The sequence below is a fragment of the Ceratotherium simum genome, chromosome X, assembly GCF_057802395.1.
Source record: "Ceratotherium simum simum isolate JZ-2026a chromosome X, ASM5780239v1, whole genome shotgun sequence".
Classification (NCBI taxonomy): domain Eukaryota; kingdom Metazoa; phylum Chordata; class Mammalia; order Perissodactyla; family Rhinocerotidae; genus Ceratotherium; species Ceratotherium simum.
Window position 1 is genome coordinate 84,442,034 of NC_141940.1, and position 17,509 is coordinate 84,459,542.

Below are 17,509 nucleotides of genomic sequence, written 5' to 3' on the forward strand. Positions count from 1 at the left end.
TTTGTTATATTTCTGTGAAAAAATATTTATGGAACTTTGATGGGAGATTACATTGAATCTATAGATTGCTTTAGGAAATATGGACATCTTAACTATGTTAATTCTTCCAATCCAAGAGCATGGAATATCTCTTTCCATTTCTTTGTGTCTTCAACTAATTTCTTTCAGCAATGTTTGCTAGTTTTCAGTGTAAAGATGATTCTTTCTATGGTTCAGGATTTATTACTAGGTATTTTATTCCTTTTGTTGCAATTCTGTAAATCACGATTGTACTCTTAATTTCTCTTTCTGCTACTTCGTTGTAAGTGTATAGAAATGCAACTGATTTTTGTATGTTGATTTTGTATCCTGCAGCTTTACCATAATCATTTATTACTTCTAAAAGTTTTCTGGTGGGTTATTTTAGAGTTTTCTATGTATAAAATCATATCATCTGCAAATAGTGAGAGTTTCACTTCTTCCTTTCCAATTTGGATTTCCTTTTATTTCTTGTTCTTGCCTGAATGCTATGGCTAGGACTTCCAGTACTATGTTAAATAAGAGTGGTGAGAGTGGCCATCATTGTCTAGTTCCTGTTTTTAGAGGGATAGGTTTCAGTTTTTCACCATTGAAGGATGATATTAGCTGTGGATTTGTCATATATGGCCTTTATTATGTTGAGAGTTCTTTCCTTCTATACCCATTTTATTCAGAGTTTTTATCATAAAATGGATGCTGTATATCTTCTCCAGATGCTTTCTCTGCATCAATATGAGATGATCATGTGATTTTTTATTCTTCATTTTGTTAATGTGGTGTATCACATTGATTGTTTAATGAATGTTGAACCATCCCTGCATACCTGGAATAAATCCCACTTGATCATGATGCATAATCTTTTTAACGTATTGTTGTATGCGATTTGCTGAGTATTTTGTTGAGGATTGCCCCCGCATCGATGTTCATCAGTGATATTGACTTTGTAATTTTCTTTGTTTGTGTTGTCCTTGTGTGGTTTTTAGTATAGGGATGTGTCAACCAGGTACGAATGAGTTAAGGAGCTTCCCCGCTCCTCAATTTTTTGGAAGAGTTTGAGAGGAGGATAGGTCATCAAGTCTTCTTTGAATGTTTGTTAGAATTCACCAGGGAAGCCTGTCTGGTCCCAGACTTTTATTTTTGGGGAGGTTTTGGTTCACAGTTTTGATCACCCTTACTGGTAATTGGTCTATTCAAATTCTCTACTTCTTCTTGATCCAGTTTTTGGAAGGTTGTATGATTCTAAGAATTTACCTATTTCTTCCGGAATTGTGTCGAATTAGTTTGGCATATAGCTTTTCATGTTATTCTCTTATAATCTTTTTGTATTTCTGAGGTGTCTGTTGTAATTTCTCCTCTTCCATTTCTGATTTTACTTGTTAGTGCACCTTCTCTAGTTTTTAATGGTGAGTCTAGCTAAAGGTGTGTCAATTTTGTTTATCTTTTCAAAGAACCAGCTCTTTCTTATATTATTTTTTTCTATTGTTTTTTGGTCTCTATTTCATTTCATTTCTGCTCTGATTTTTATTATTTCCCTTCTTCTACTGATTTTAGGCTTGGTTTTTCTTCTTTTTCCAGTTCATTTAGGTGCATTGTTAGATTGTTTTATTTAGAGATTTCTCTTGTTTGTTGAGATAGGCCTGTATTGCTATAAACTTCCCTCTTAGAACTGCTTTTTGCTGTATCCCATAAATTCTGGCATGTCGTATTTTCATTTTCATTTATCTCCAGGTATTTTTAGTTCTTCTTCTTTGATTTCTTCATTGACTGATCATTATTTAGTAGCATTTTGTTTAATCTCCACGTGTTTGTGGCTTTTCTTCCTGTAGTTGATTTCTAGTTTCATACCATTGTGGTCAGAAAAGATGCTTGATATTATTTCAATCTTCTTAAATTTATGGAGATTCGTTTTGTGGCCCTAACATGCTTGATCAATCCTGGAGAATGTTCCATGTGCCTTTAGAGAAAAGAGCGATGTATTGCTTCAGTTTTTGGATGGAATGCTCTTGTATATATCTACTAGGTCCATCTGTTCTAGTGTATCATTTAAGGCCAATGTTTCCTTATTAATCTTTTTGTTTGGATGATCTATCCTTTGGTGTAAGTGGAGTGTTAAAGTCTCTCTACTATTATTGTGATACTGTCTATTTCTCTTTTATGTCTGTTAATAATTGCTTTATATATTTAGGTGAACCTACATTGGGTGTGTAGATGTTTTACAAGTGTTATATCGTTCTTATTTGGATTGTGCCTTGATCATTATGTAATGCCCTTCTTTGTCTCTTTTTACAGTTTTTGTTTTAAAGTCTATTTTGTCTGATATGAGTACTGCTATTTTAACTTTCTTTTCATTGCCATTTGCATGGAGTATCTTTTTCCATCCCTTCACTTTCAGTTTGTGAGTGTCTTTAGGTCTGAAGTGTGTCTCTTTGTATGCAACATATATATAGGTCTTTTTTTTATCCAATCAGCCACCCCTATGCCTTTTAAGTGGAGCATTTGGTCCATTGACATTCAAAGTAGCTATTGATAAGTGTGTACTTACTGCCATTTTTAACTTTTGTTATTCACCGATTGTTTTAGTAGTCCTTCTCTGTTCCTTTCTTCTTCTATACAGACTTGGTGGTCTCTTTAGTTTGACCTCTGTCTGACAAGCTCTACTCTTTAACTCCCCTCCTCCCTCATTTTATGAGATTTTGATATCATATAGTAACCTCTTTTTTGTGCATTTCTATCCATTACACTCTTATCATGGAAATAGATAATTTTTCCTATTTTGTGTGGTCTTCTCTTTCCCCTTCAAATCATTCCCTTTAACATTTCCTTTGTAGCACTGGTTTCTTGGTGACATAAACTCCTTTAATTTTTGCTTGTCTGGGACTTATTTTTGAGTCTCCTTCCATTTCCTGAATGATAAATCTCTGCTGGGTAGAAGTATTCTTGGTCAAAGCAGTTTTTCCTTTTAACACTTTAAATATTTCATGCCATTCTCTTATAGCCTGTAAGGTTTCTGCTGAGAAGTCAGCTGATAGCCTTATGGGGTTTCCACTTTGTATGTAACTTGACTTTCTCTTGTGGCTTTTAGGAGTCTCTCTTTATCTTTATTTCTGGACATTTTGATTATGATGTGTGTCTTGTTGTGGGCCTCTTTGGGTTTGATCTTGTTTGGGGCTCTCTGTGAAGCTTCCTGTACCTGGATGTCTGTTTCCTTCCTTAGGTTAGGGATATTTTCATCCATTATTTCTTGAAATAGATTCTCTGCCCCTTTGTCTCGCTCTTCTCCTTCTAGGGACACCTATAACACGGATGTTAGTGCGGCTTGATGTTGTCCCAGGATGTCCCTTAGACTGTCCTCACTCTTTTTTAGATTTCCTTTTCTCTTTTACCTGTTCAGCTTGGGTAATTCTCTCCTAGTCTTTCCTCCAGCTCACAGCATCTGTTCTTCTGTATCCTTTATATCTGCTTTTGAGTCCCTCTAGTGAATTTTTCATTTCCAGTATTGTATTCTTCATTTCAGATTGGTTCTTTATTATATCTTCCATTTCTTTGTTGACATTCTCACTGAGTTCATCTATTCTTGCTCCCCACATCAGTGAACATCCTTAACACTCTTAGTTTGAACTCTCTGTCAGGTAGGTTGCTCATTTCTGTTTCACTTAGTTCCTTTTCTGGGTTTTTGTCCTGTTCCCTGACTTGGAATGTATTCCTTTGCCTCCCTGCCTTAGGCTCTTCCTGTGCTTGTGACTACATGGATTTGTTAGCAGTCAGCTACGCCTCCTGCTCTTGGATAGTTGACCTTATGTAAGTGGGATGGCTTAGGAGGCCTGCAGTGTGCTTCCCTCAGTTCTCAAATGTTCCAGGGATGACCCATATGTGGGCTATCGTGTGTCCTTCTGTTGCTTTCAGGCCTGTTTGCTCTCCCTCTAGGCAACCCATTGATGCTGAGTTATGCTCCTGGCCAGCCAAGTTGTAATGCTCAGCATGTTTGTAGTTGTTTGTGGGCCCTTCAGTCTGTTTATCAATGTTGGGGAGACCCAGCACAATTTGCTGCAAGTTCTAATACCACATTTGTGTTGCAGCATTTCTTTTAAGTGAAGTAGGCCCCAGCGTGATAGCAGGTTGTTAGGAGTCAGGGCCTCCTGCAATTGCTATAATCTTCAGGCTTTAGGTCTCTTGTCAGCCTCTCTCTGAGGATTACAGCTGGGCGAAGGGCTGTGCCTCAGTGCACGAGAAGCACCCAACTGTTTCAGACTTTGGAAGGTGGAGCAAACCCCCTATGTGGAGTCTTTAAGGAAAGCACAAGTCTTCTGCAGCTGACAAGCCCTGCCACCCACAGGTCCATACACATGATCAACACCCCGTCCTGTCCCCATGTGCACACCCTGACCACTCCTGAAGCAGACCCCAAGTCTCTCCACGGCGTGGCCCCCACACACTCCACTACTGCCCCACACTCTCCACCCGCTCCTTGGTCATGCCCTTCCCCACTGAAGTCTGCTCAGTTGCCAGGCTGCAGAGGGAATCCAGTCACCAATCTATGCATGCCTGGCTCTAAGTTGCCTGGGAGGGCTTGTTGTTGGAGTGAGCCAGTCTCTAGTGTGGGCTCCCTGCCCTGGCTGAGCTGGGATTAATTTAGTGTTCTAGCTGGTGGGGCTAGACCCTGAGCTAGCAGGCCCCAGGGAGAAGGCTGCAAAATGGCATCTTTGTCACCACACCCACACCAGGCCGACAACAATGGCCGCCTACGAATGTCCCAATCCCTGGAGAGAGGTCTCACCTCTCACTGAGATGCACACTGGGCCTATTAGGTGAGTCTCTTCTCCTTTCACCAAAGCACTGTGCACCTTTTCTTTCTGGTGTGATTTTAGGTTGCTTTCAGCAATGGGTGAGTTTGCGCGTAACGGCCCATTAAGAACCGGTTTAATTTCTCTTATGTGAACCAGGGCTTTTCTGGGGGTATTTCTCCAATGTTTTAATAGCTTAGGCAACATCAGATATTTATGCCACTCATCTCGATTGTGCTGTGTCCACAAAGGAAATGCCCACAGTATGGGGCCACTCTCTTAAAGCTCAGGGTCCCACGCTTTGACAGGGAGGGGACTGCCATTACCTGTGGGCTGTGTTCCCTGCGGACGTGTGAGGTGCTGAGGCTTGTGAAAGGCAGTATTTTTCCTCTCCAGAAGGGGAGTTTCTGGCCTCCTTTTCTTACATCAGTTATGATGTGTCTTTTTTGCAGGAGTTTCCTCTTATCCAGTTTTAAGTTCTGTCTCAGGGAGTAATTTTTCCACGAGTAGTTGTAAATTGGCTGTGTCCTTGGGAGTGAGGTGAGTTCAGAGTTTGCCCATGCCACCATCTTGACTTTGAATCTCTATCTCTTTTTTTTCTTTTGCTGTCTTTACTTTTGGTGTCACATCCAGTATAACTCTTATTGAACAAATCTAATGTCATGAAGCATTTCCCCTATGTTTTTCTTCTAAGAGAGTTTAATAATTTTAGGTCCTATGTTCAGATCTTTTGAGTTAATTTCTGTATATGGGGTATAAGGTAAGGGTCCAACTTTATTTTTTTTGCATGCTAATGATATCCAATATTTCCCATCACCATTTCATTGAAAAAGACTGTCCTTTCTCCCATTGGAATGGGTCTTGGCATCCTTTGTCAAAAATCATTCAGATCTTCATTTATGCTTCAGGGCTTCTTATTTCTGGACTCTCTATTCTATTACGTTGGTCTATATATGTCTCTGTGGCAATACTAAACAGCTTTGATTACTGTAGTTTTGTAGTGAGTTGAAATCAGTAGAAGCTGTGAGTATCCCCAACTTTGTTCTTCTTTTTCCAGATTGTTTGGCAGGATTTGGGTTCCCTTGAGATTCCACATGAATTTTAGCATGGAATTTTCTATTTCCAGAAAAAAGAATGTTACTGGGATTTTGATAGGGATTGCAAATGAATTTGTAAGATTGCTTTAGATAGTGTTGACATCTTTACAATAAGTCTTCAAATCCATGAACATCAGACATCCTTCCATGTATTGGTGTCTTCTTTAATTTGCCTTTTCAGCAATGTCTTGTAAGTTTTCATGCGTATAAGTCTTTTGCCTCCCTTGGCTAAGTTTATTCTTAAGTATTTTATTCTCTTTGATGCTTTTTGTAAATGGGACAGTTTCAGCTCTTAATTTCCTTTTCTAGATTATTATTCACTGTATAGAAATACCATGCATTTTTGTGTGTTGGGACCTTTTATAGCCTGTAAATTTTCCTGAATCTATTTGTTAGTTTAACAGCTTTTTTGTTTTGTGGAGCTGTTAGGTTATTCTATATATCAAGAAATACATGTCATCTGTGTAAAAGAGATAATTTTACTCCTTCCTTTCAAAATTCTGGATGTCTTTTACTTCTTTTACTTGCCTATTTGCTCTGGCTAAGACTTCCAGTACTTATGTTGAATGATGAAGTTGTAACGAAAGCAAAAACATTCCTGTCTTTGTTCCTGATCTTAGAGGAAAAATTTCAAAGTTCCTTTTTCACCAATGAGTGTGGGATATGATCTGTGAGGTTTGTATATGGTGCATTTACTATGTTGAAGCAGTTTCCTTCTATTTTTAGTTTGTTAAGTATTTTCATCATGAAAGGGGTATTGAAGTTTTATCAAATGCTTTTTTCTATATCAATTAAGATGATTATGCATGTTTTTTCCCTTCATTCTGGTTAACGTGTGGTTGTATTACATTGATTGGATATTTTTATGTTTTAGCCATCTTTGCATCCCAGAAATAAATCCCACTTGGTTATGGTGTGTATGATTGTAATGTACTTTTAAATCCACACTGTTGAATTTTTGTTTGCTAGTGTTTGTTGCTGGAGGATTTTGCATTAATATTCATCAGTATATTGATCTGTAATTTTCTTATGGTAAATCTTTGTCCTACGACTATGGTATTGGGATAACGTTGGGCCCCTCGATAGGAATGAGTTTGGGAAAGTTCCCTCTTCTGCAACTCTTTTTTGGAAGAGTTTGAGGAAGATTGGGTGTTAATGTTTCTTAAAAAGTTTGGTAGTATTCCACCAGTAAAGCCATATGGTTTCATGGGGCTTTTCTTTGTTGGAAAGTTTTGATTACTGATTCAATCTCATTAGTTACAGGTTCACTTTGTTTCAGCTTTTCTATTCCTTCCATGATTCTTGGGTCTTGGTAAGTTTTATGTTCCTAAGAATTTTGTCCATTTCATCGAGGTTATCCAATTTTGGGTTATACAATTGTTTATAATACTCTCTTATAATCCTTTTAGTTATGTAAAATCGAAGTTGTAATGTACTTTCTTGCATTTTCTGATTTTAGGTTATTTGAGTCTTTCCTCTTTTTTTCTTAGTCAACATAGCTAAAGGTTTGTCGATTTTGTTGGATCTTTTCAAAAAAGAACCAACTCTTGGTTTGAATTGATTTTCTCTCTAAACGTTTTGTCTATTCTCTATTTTGTTTATCTCTGCTCTATATTATTTCCTTCCTCCTTTCTAGCTTTGGGTTTAGTTTGGTCTTCTTTTTCTAATTCATTAAGGTGTAAAGCTAGATTGTTGATTTGAGGTCATTATTCTTTTTATGTAAGCATTTACAGCTATAAATTTTCCTCTTAGCACTGCTTTTGCTGCATCTCATGAGTTTTGGTATGTTGTGTTTCTGTTTTCATTTGTCTCAAGATATTTTCTAATTCCCCTTTGTGATTTCTTCTTGGACACACTGATCATTTTAAATGTGTTAATTCCCACATATTGTGGATTTTCCAGTTTTCTTTCTGCTATTGATTTCTAGTTTCAATCCATCATGATCACAAAAGATATTTTGTACAATTTCAGTCTTTTAAAATTCATTAAGACTTGTTTTGCAGCCTAAATTATAGTCTATTCTGGAAAATGTTCCATGTGCACTTAAAAAAAATTGTACTCTCCTATTGTTGGGTGAAATGTTCTGTATTGTTTATCCATCCTTATAAGTTAAATATAATGTTCGCTGTCTTCTTTGAAAAAGTTAATTCATTTTGTTTTAGATATTTTACTTAAAAAGCTTTTGGATTGACTTTATTATCTTGTTTTGAATTCTACAAAACTACCAAATTGCCATTTCAGTTTCATTATTCTTCTTGTTATGAACTCTCATCAGATCTTTTATTTTTGAAAATTATCATTAAAAAATTAGCCACAGACATTTTCAATTTTTTGTTATTTACAAAAGTTTTTGTATTGCTTTGTTACTTCACTGAAAATTCTTGCAATCAGCTACAGGCCTGAGTTCTTTATCTTCAACAAAGAAAATCTGTCTCCAGAGCCCTGTGGAAAAAGGAACTCTTGGGCACAAGCTTCTGATAGCATTGCTTATGCAACTTTGATACTATACCACAGGATGTCAGGATTTCCAGAATTCTAGTAGAGAAGCAGATGGGTTCATGAGACTGCTAACCCAAGATCAAGCAGAAGAATTAATTGCATAGGACTGAATGAACTAATGAGGGATGGTTGTGGATTTTGTTTGGAATATTGTTGATGTCTAATGTTCTGTCTTCTGGATATGTAAGGAACTCCTTTCTCTTTTCATATAACTCATAACAATTTAGTAGACTATGCTTTTGTAAACAGAATTGAAACATTTGTAAATGATATATATATATTTTTTATTGATGTTTTAGTGGTTTCTAACATTGTGAAATTTTGGGTTGTACATTTTTGTTTGTCCATCACCACATATATGACTCCCTTCACCCCTTGGGCCCACCCCCACCCCACTGCCCTGGTAACCACAGTCCAGTTTCTCTGTCCATGTGTTGGTTTATATTCCACATATGAGTGAGATCATACAGTGTTTGTCTTTATCCACTTATGATAAAAACTCTCAATAAAATGGGAATAGAAGGAAAGTACCTCAACATAATAAAGGCCATATATGACAAACCCACAGCTAACATCATACTCAATGGGGAAAGACTGAAAGCCATTCCTCTGAGAACAGGAACGAGGCAGGGCTGCCCACTCTCACCACTCCTGTTCAACATAGTACTGGAGGTTTTGGCCAGAGCAATTAGGCAAGAAAAAGGAATAAAAGGAATCCAAATAGGTAACGAAGAAGTGAAACTCTCACTATTTGCAGATGACATGATTGTATATATAGAAAACCCTAAAGAATCTGTTGGAAAACTATTAGAAACAATCAACAACTTCAGCAAAGTTGCAGGGTACAAAATCAATCTACAAAAATCAGTTGCATTTCTATATGCTAATAATGAACTAACAGAAAGAGAGCTCAAAAGATAATAATACCATTTACAATTGCATCAAAAAGAATAAAAACCTAGGAATAAATCTTACCAAGGAGGTGAAGGACCTATACAATGAGAACTACAAGACATTATTGAGGGAAATCCATGATGACATAAAGAAATGGAAACATATCCCATGCACGTGGATTGGAAGAATAAACATAGTTAAGATGTCTATATTACCTAAAAGCAATCTACAGATTCAATGCAATCCCAATCAGAATCCCAATGACATTCTTCACAGAAATAGAAAAAAGAATACTAAAATTTATGGGGCAACAAAAGACCTGAATAGCTAAAGAAATCCTAAAGAAAAGAACAAAGCAGGAGGCATCACACCTGACTTCAAAACATACTACAAAGCAATAGTAATCAAAACAGCATGGTACTGGTACAAAAACAGACACACAGATCAATGGAACAGAATTGAAAGCCCAGAAATAAAACCACACATATACGGACAGCTAATTTTCGACAAAGGTGCTAAGAACATGCAATGGAGAAAGGAAAGTCTCTTCAATAAATGGTGTTGGGAAAACTGGACGGCCACACGCAAAAGAATGAAAGTGGACCATGTGCTATCGCCATTCACAAAAATTAACTCAAAATGGATCAAAGACCTGAAGGTGAGACCTGAAACTATAAAACTCATAGAAGAAAATATAGGCAACACACTATTTGACATTGGTTTTAAAGGAATCTTTTCGGATGACATGCCTACCCAGACTAGGGAAACTAAAGAAAAAATAAACAAGTGGGACTTTATCAGATTAAAGAGCTTTTATAAGACAAATGAAACCAGAATCAAGATGAATAAACAACCAACCAGCTGGGAGAGAATATTTGCAAAACATACATCTGACAAGGGGTTGATCTCCAATAATATAAAGAACTCACACAATTGAACAACAAAACAAACAACCCGATCAAAAATGGGCAGAGGAAATGAACAGACACTTCTCCAAGGAAGATATACAGATGGGCCAATAGGCACATGAAAAGATGCTCAACATCACTAATCATCAGGGAAATGCAAATCAAAACAACACTAAGATACCACCTCATGCCTGTTAGGAATGGCTATAATCACCAAGACAAAAACAAACAAATGTTGGAGAGGATGTGGAGAAACAGGAACCCTCATACACAGCTGGTGGGAATGCAAATTGGTGCAGCCTCTATGGAAAATCTGTATGGAGATTCCTCAAAAGAATGTAAATGATATATTTTTATCTCTCCCTATCCCCTCCAGAATTTGGAAATTCTCATTGAGTATTCTTATTATCATGGCAATATAATTATTTTCATAGGTTCAATAAGAATCTGTCTTCCTTGTTACCAGGATATAATTGGAAACAGTGGTTATACAACTAAGGCTTTGACTGGAATGTCATATTTGAGAATGATGCTCATTTAATCAGATAAGATCAGACACTTTTAAGGATCTAAGGTTGACTTTACTGAGCCAATGCTTACAAAGCTCTCTTGGGAAAACTGGCCTGGCACCTGGTTCCCAGCCCTTAAGTAAAGAAGGTCCCTTCTGGCAGGCCTAGGGAAATTTAGGATACTTTGAGTACCATGAGAAGAGAAGAATTTGCCCAAATTTATAGGTACTATAGTTGAAATCTGGTAGTGAGTTCTTGGTTTGGCTTTCATAGCCTTAAAGAGACTTTAAAAACCAGTCTAATCTGGGGCCAGCCCAATGGCATAGTTGTTAAGTTCACGTGGATCTGCTTTGGTGGCCCAGGTTTTGCTAGTTCAGATCCCGGGCATGGACGCACGCACCACCTGTCAATCCATGCTGTGGCGGCCTCCCATGAGCAAAGTAGAAGAAGATGGGCACTGAGTGTCAGCTCAGGCCAATCTTCATCAGCAAAAAAAGAGGAAGATTGGCAATGAAATGTTAGCTGAGAGTCAGTCTTCCTCGCCAAAAAAAAACACAAGTCCAATCTGGGATTCCAGTGAAGCAAATTTAGGAAGGCCTATATGGTATAGTATGAATTCTTACTGCATCTTTGTAAATAATTAGACTAAAGTTAATGAGATCAGCCTTATTTTGTGAGCAAGAATAATCTTTCTTTGAGACTATTTTTTGACCAAAGGGAGAGAGGTGACTCCTTTTAGAGACATTTTGTGTTTCAATGGAAAGTTATTCACTGTCTGTAGTAGGGCCTTGGGGTTGTCATAATCCAGCCATATTCATTGTCTTTGGAGTTATTTTGCAACTCCTTTGTAAATTGTAGGTAACTGATAGATATGTAAATTAAATACCTTAAGGTTGAGATTTAATTAACCTCTCCTCCCCAGTTGGAAAATCACTTTGTCTTCTCTTTGCAATTCATCTCAACTTTCCTTTAATTCATATAAATCTGTGCTGTTTTGACTTTCCCTTTGAACGTGTTATATTTCCTCATTGAATGAATAAAATAAAATCTTTAACACTTGTTCATTTGTATATTTGTATGAGAGTCATGATTTTATCTTTTTCTGAAAATTATCTTTTTTTTTCCTTTTTGCTGAGGAAGATTTGTCCTGAGCTAACATCCGCTGCTAAGCCTCCTCCTTTTTGCTTGGAGGAAGATTAGCCCTGAGCTAACATCTGTGCCAATTCTCCTCCATTCTGCATGTGGGACACCGCCACAGCATGGCTGGGGAGTGGAGGCAGGTCCGCACTCCAGGATCCGGCCACGACCCCCAGCTGCCGAAGTGGAGCATGCAGAACTTTCACTACTTGGCCACGGGCCAGGCTCTGGAAAATTATCTTTCAACAGATTAAATAAATAATAAATAAATTTTAGAAATATTACCATCAAAAATGTTTCAGAACTAACTTTTGACTAATATACTTTTTCAGACCTTTTAAAATTTTGTACTATATCTGCCAATTTACCATTCAAATGATAGAGTTCCAGAATTTAAAAATTTATATAGTGTCAAAAGATTGTTTCTGTCCTCAACACAATAAACCTTCATATATATATATATATATATGCTAATATAATAAAAATAAATATTAATTAAAATATAATAAAATAAAATTTTCATATATACACATATAATAGAATATTATATGTATAAAATATATGTATAATATGAATTCATATAAAATGAATATTATATGTATAAAATATTATATGTATAAAATTTTCTCTTGGTGAAGCTGATTCATTTGAGAGCAAGTTACATTGTGGCACTTTTGTTCTTTAAATACTTCAGCAAGTAGCTGAAGAAGCAGAAGCTCAAGTAAACCTAGTAAGGGTTCTCTTCTAGTTGTTTGAGAATAATTGGGCTAATCTGGTTTTCCTCTATTTTATCCCTCAATAGGCTAAGCAAAGTGTACAGATTTTTCATTCCCGATAACCCAAAGAGGGAAAAGCCAACTGCTGGTGTTGTTTCCCTTCTAGTCCAGAGGACTTAGTCCACTGTAATGCAATCAATAACTCTAAATGGTGAGAGAAAATAAACATATTGTTTCCTATTATGTGGAAAGCAGGCACTTTCCACATAAATTCTCCTTTAAACTTTATAGCAATACTCAAAGTCAATATTATTTCTATTTTACAGGTGAGGTGAAATAACTTGCTTATTAAAATAGCGCTTGAATTTGACCAAGTCTAGGCCCTTTACGCGTTCCTGTCCATTGTGCACCTTGCTCTGTCCCTACGAGGACTCATCTCTTTAAGTGGACTAACCCTGTTGCATTTATCACTGTTTTCGGGAGTGATTTCAGTGGGTTGAGTGGGGAAACAACTGATTCCGCTATTTATTTAGCTCCTCATCCTAAAATGGGAGTGGCCATCTGCTTGCTGTCTTGATAATCACCGAGGCTACTGGAAACTGAGGGAAGTGGGGCAACATGGGGAGAAGGCTGATGAACTGAGTTCCAGGTTTTAAATGCACATTTGCTACTCGTCCTTTTCAAAACTCCTTCGTGAGTGTGCAATGACCATAGCGATGCTGTTGATGGTGACATTGGCACGTGCGCGACCGTTATTGCCAGTATTAGATTTGACAGCCAGAAACGCGCGCAAAAGTTGCCTCAGCCTGGTTCTGAGTGGCGGCCTCCAGGCACTGAGTGCAGCCATAGGTTGGGGGCGAGGGGAGCAGCCAAGTCGTCGCCCAGAAAGCTTTAGTTAGCCGTCGCCAATACCCTAGGCGCCACCTGCGGCCCAGCAGCGCCACTCCCACCCTCTTCTCACAGTCCTTGGCGGAAACCCTGCTTGAGACCAGGAAGCTGCTCCCATCACCGCCAAGGACCAGAAAGCTGGAGCCTCAGAGCCGAATCCGGCCCCGCCTCCCTGCCCACGCTGAACCCCTCCTGTTCCTGCTTCCCCTCTTGAACCCGGTGTCCCAACCTTGCCCCTTCATTGCTGACCCCAAATTCTGCACCGTTGTCATTCCTGAACCCGACCAGAGCCCTGGCACCCGCTGCCATCCGTTTATTGGTCCCATTAGCTATCTTTGCTGCTTCTGTCACCTTTCCAGTGGAGTCAGTATTCAGAGACCTAGAAAGTGAACTCTTCAAATCTGCAGAAGAATCCAGCTTTGGCAGAATTTCGTATTAGGCAATTTTGATGTCCTTAGAAAAAGACCCTATATTTAGACTGTCTTTACAATGCTATGGTACCCTTTGGCCCTCTCTTGCCTGCATGGCAGGAAGATGCGCTGTACTATTGAAGTAACTTGCACTATTAGGTAACTTATAAGTGTTCTACAAAGCAGGCTATAGGCTTGATTCAGTAGCAGGAAAGAAAAAACGCTAGGCAAGAACTAGTTTATTTCAAGAAAATATGTATTTCTATTTCAAAGATGTAATGACAGAAGAGTAGCCTGAATGGGCAAACCAGCAGGTGAAACCTTTTCTAAAACATGATACTGAAAGTGACACAGAAATTGGAGAAAATTGATTATAGCATCCTTCAAACTGCCCCCTCCCACTCAAGTACTACATGATTTTGAAGTATATTTAGCAGCAAGGATAACAGTTCAAAGGCAGTTTGCCTACTGATACAGAAGAACTATGGGATCTTAAAGAATTAGAGAAAGAGGAAGATTTGATAGATGAGATTGACATAAATCCTCATACTGTGTTTACAGATCAAGAAGATGAAATCTTTTTTAAGAAGAAAGGCAGAGAAAAGAGATATGTAAACGTTACCTAAAATAACTGACTTTCTTATTCAGGCGGTTCTCCAACTGAGGTTACAAATACAGAGTGCGGGATCAATGGATGACGACATTAGCTGAAATGAACATAAGCCTGTGCCATCCATATATTTTTCTCTTTCTGCTCAACCTAAAAGTTTAGGTCCAAATATATACAAGAAAAAATATCACTTACAAGTTCAGTGAGAAGAAAGAAGGTGGCAATCATAACGGAAAGAATATCTGTATCAACTGTATACCATGTATGACAAATATCAAAGCACCTACTGCCGTTTACAAAGCTTTCAGTTGATGTAGTGAATGGTAAATATCACCCCCTTCGACAAAACTGATTTTGAAAACTCACAAAGGAAAGATTAGTAATACCAATGCAAGCACTGCTGATGGCATCAATGAACAAGGAAGAGCTTTGGGAGAGCAGTAGCCAAGAAGACGTCACTTGAAGTACCAGGATATTGGTGAAGAAGGAGAGCAGGTGCAAAAAATTCCTTGAAAGGAAGATCTGCTGTCAGCTGAATCATCTGAGGTAACTGAAGAAGTGCCATGCCCAGCCACAGCTTTTTCCAACCAGAGCAGAAAGAAGGTTCAGAAAATCAGTAGAGGGTTTCAAAACTCAAAGGCGCCAGGTTGCAGCAGAAAATTCAGGTTCAGTTCTGAAAATAAAAGTCTGCACTGTTTGGAAAATTTACAGATATATTAAATACATTAAAAATGTAATTTGTGATAAAAATAGTCTGGCTAATTTTACAACAGGCTCTTTATTTACAAGTGTTAATTTTGAAAACAAAGAGAAGCAAATGTTGAATACTTATAGCCAGAATATTTTGTTAATTCCAAGGTATTCTGTCAACTTTGTCTTTGCCTTATGATACAGAAGTATTATCTACAATTATTTATTTGAAGAATACTGTTTGAATGTTGCTTTTGGAATTCAACCTAAATACACAGTTTTGTAGGAGCTATAACAAACGATTACAAAAAAAAGTAAACATTTCAGTTGATTTATAATTATATTGAATTAATTGCTTTTGTATTTTACAGGAAGTTTTGTATCCTGATTATTGAAGGTTTTTCAACTAAATGCATACTTAAAAATCTAATATGTTTTCTCCTGGATATTTCTGTTAATAATATACTAACATAAAAAGCGGAAAGTGATGCTTAAATCTGATAAAGGAAAGTTTATTTGTATAGAAAAGATGTTAAAGAGAGTTTTGAAATTAGAAAACCGAATTCTGAAATGTTCATTGTTGTTTGTTTTTGTTTTTTAGTAAAATACCACTGATATCTCTTGGTTCCCAATAGCCCACAGGATAAAGTCCAAACACCTAAGTAGTACAGGAAAAGACTTTTTTCTTTTTGGCCAAGGAGGAGTTGCCTTGAGGTAACAGCCATTTTGTGAATCTTTCTCCTTTTTTGTATTCTTGGCTGTAAGTTTTTCCTTTAGCACTTTAAATATATCGTGCCACTCTCTTCTAGCCTGTAAGGTTTCTGCTGAGAAGTCAGCTGATAGCCTTATGGGACTTCCTTTGTATGTAACTTATCTTTCTCTTGCGGCTTTTAGGATTCTCTCTTTAACTTTAATTCTGGACATTTTGTTTATGATGTGTCTTGGTGTGGGCCTCTTTGGGTTTATCTTGTTTGGGGCTATCTGTGATTCCTGTACCTGGATGTCTGTTTCCTTCCTTAGGTTAGGGAAGTGTTCATCTATAATTTCTTAAAATAGATTCTCTGCCCCTTTGTCTCTCTCTTCTCCTTCCGGGACACCTATAACATGGATGTTAGTGTGCTTGATGTTGTCCCAGAGGTCCCTTAGACTGTCCTTACTCTTTTTAATTTTTTTCTCTTTTTACCTGTTCAGCTTGGGAAATTTCTTCTAGTCTTTCCTCCAGCTCGCAGATCCATTCTTCTGTATCCTCTACTCTGCTTTTGAGTCCCTCTAGTGAATTTTTCATTTCCAGTATCGTATTCTTCATTTCTGATTGGTTCTTTTTTATATCTTCCATTTCTTTGTTGACATTCTCACTGAGTTCATCTATTCTTTTCCCCAGATCAGCGAGCATCCTTAACACTCTTTGTTTGAACTCTCTGTCGGGTAGGTTGCTCATTTCTGTTTCACTTAGTTCCTTTTCTGGGGTTTTGTCCTGTTCCCTGACTTGGAATGTATTCCTTTGCCTCCTCATTTTGCCTCTTTCCCTGTGCTTGTGTCTACGTATTAGGTAGGTCAGCTATGTCTCCTGCTCTTGGATAGGTGACCTTATGTAAGTGATGGCTTAGGAGGCCTGCAGTGTGCTTCCCTCAGTTCTCAATGTTCCAGGGGTGACCCCATTGTGGGCTGCGTGTGTCCTTCTGTTGTGGTTTGTTTGCTCTCCCTGTATGTGCCCAGGGAGGCCAAGTTATGCTTCTGACCAGCTGTTTTAATGCTCAACAGCTTGTAGTTGTTGTGGGCCCTTCAGTCTCTTTATCAGTTTTGGGGAGCCCCAGCACAGTTGACTGCAAGTTCTAATACCACATTTGTGTTGCAGTATTTCTTTTAAGTGAGTAGGCCCCAGCGTGGCAGGTAGTTTGGCTCAGGGGCTTACAATGGCTATAAGCCTCCAGCCTTTAGGTCTCTTGTCAGCTCTCTGAGGATTGCAGCTGGGTGGGGCTGGCCTCAGGCATGGGAGCACCCAATTGTTTCGGGCTTTGGAAGGTGGGGCAAACCCCCTATGTGGGTCTCTGAGAAACACAAGACCTCTGCAGCTGACAAGCCCTGCCGCCACAGGTTCTCACACACAGTCAACACAGTCCTGCCCCGTGTGCATGCCCCACCTCCTAAGGTGGCCCCAGTCTCTCCACGGTGGGAGCCCCACACACTCCACCCCCGCCCCACACTCTCCACCCACTCCTAGTGCACGCCCTGCCCCACTGAAGTGGGCTTAGTTGCCAGGCTGCAGAGAATCCAGTCACCAATCTATCAGGCCCACAAGTTGCCTGGAGGGCTTGTTGTTGGGTGGGGCCAGTCTCTAGGGTGGGCTGCCTG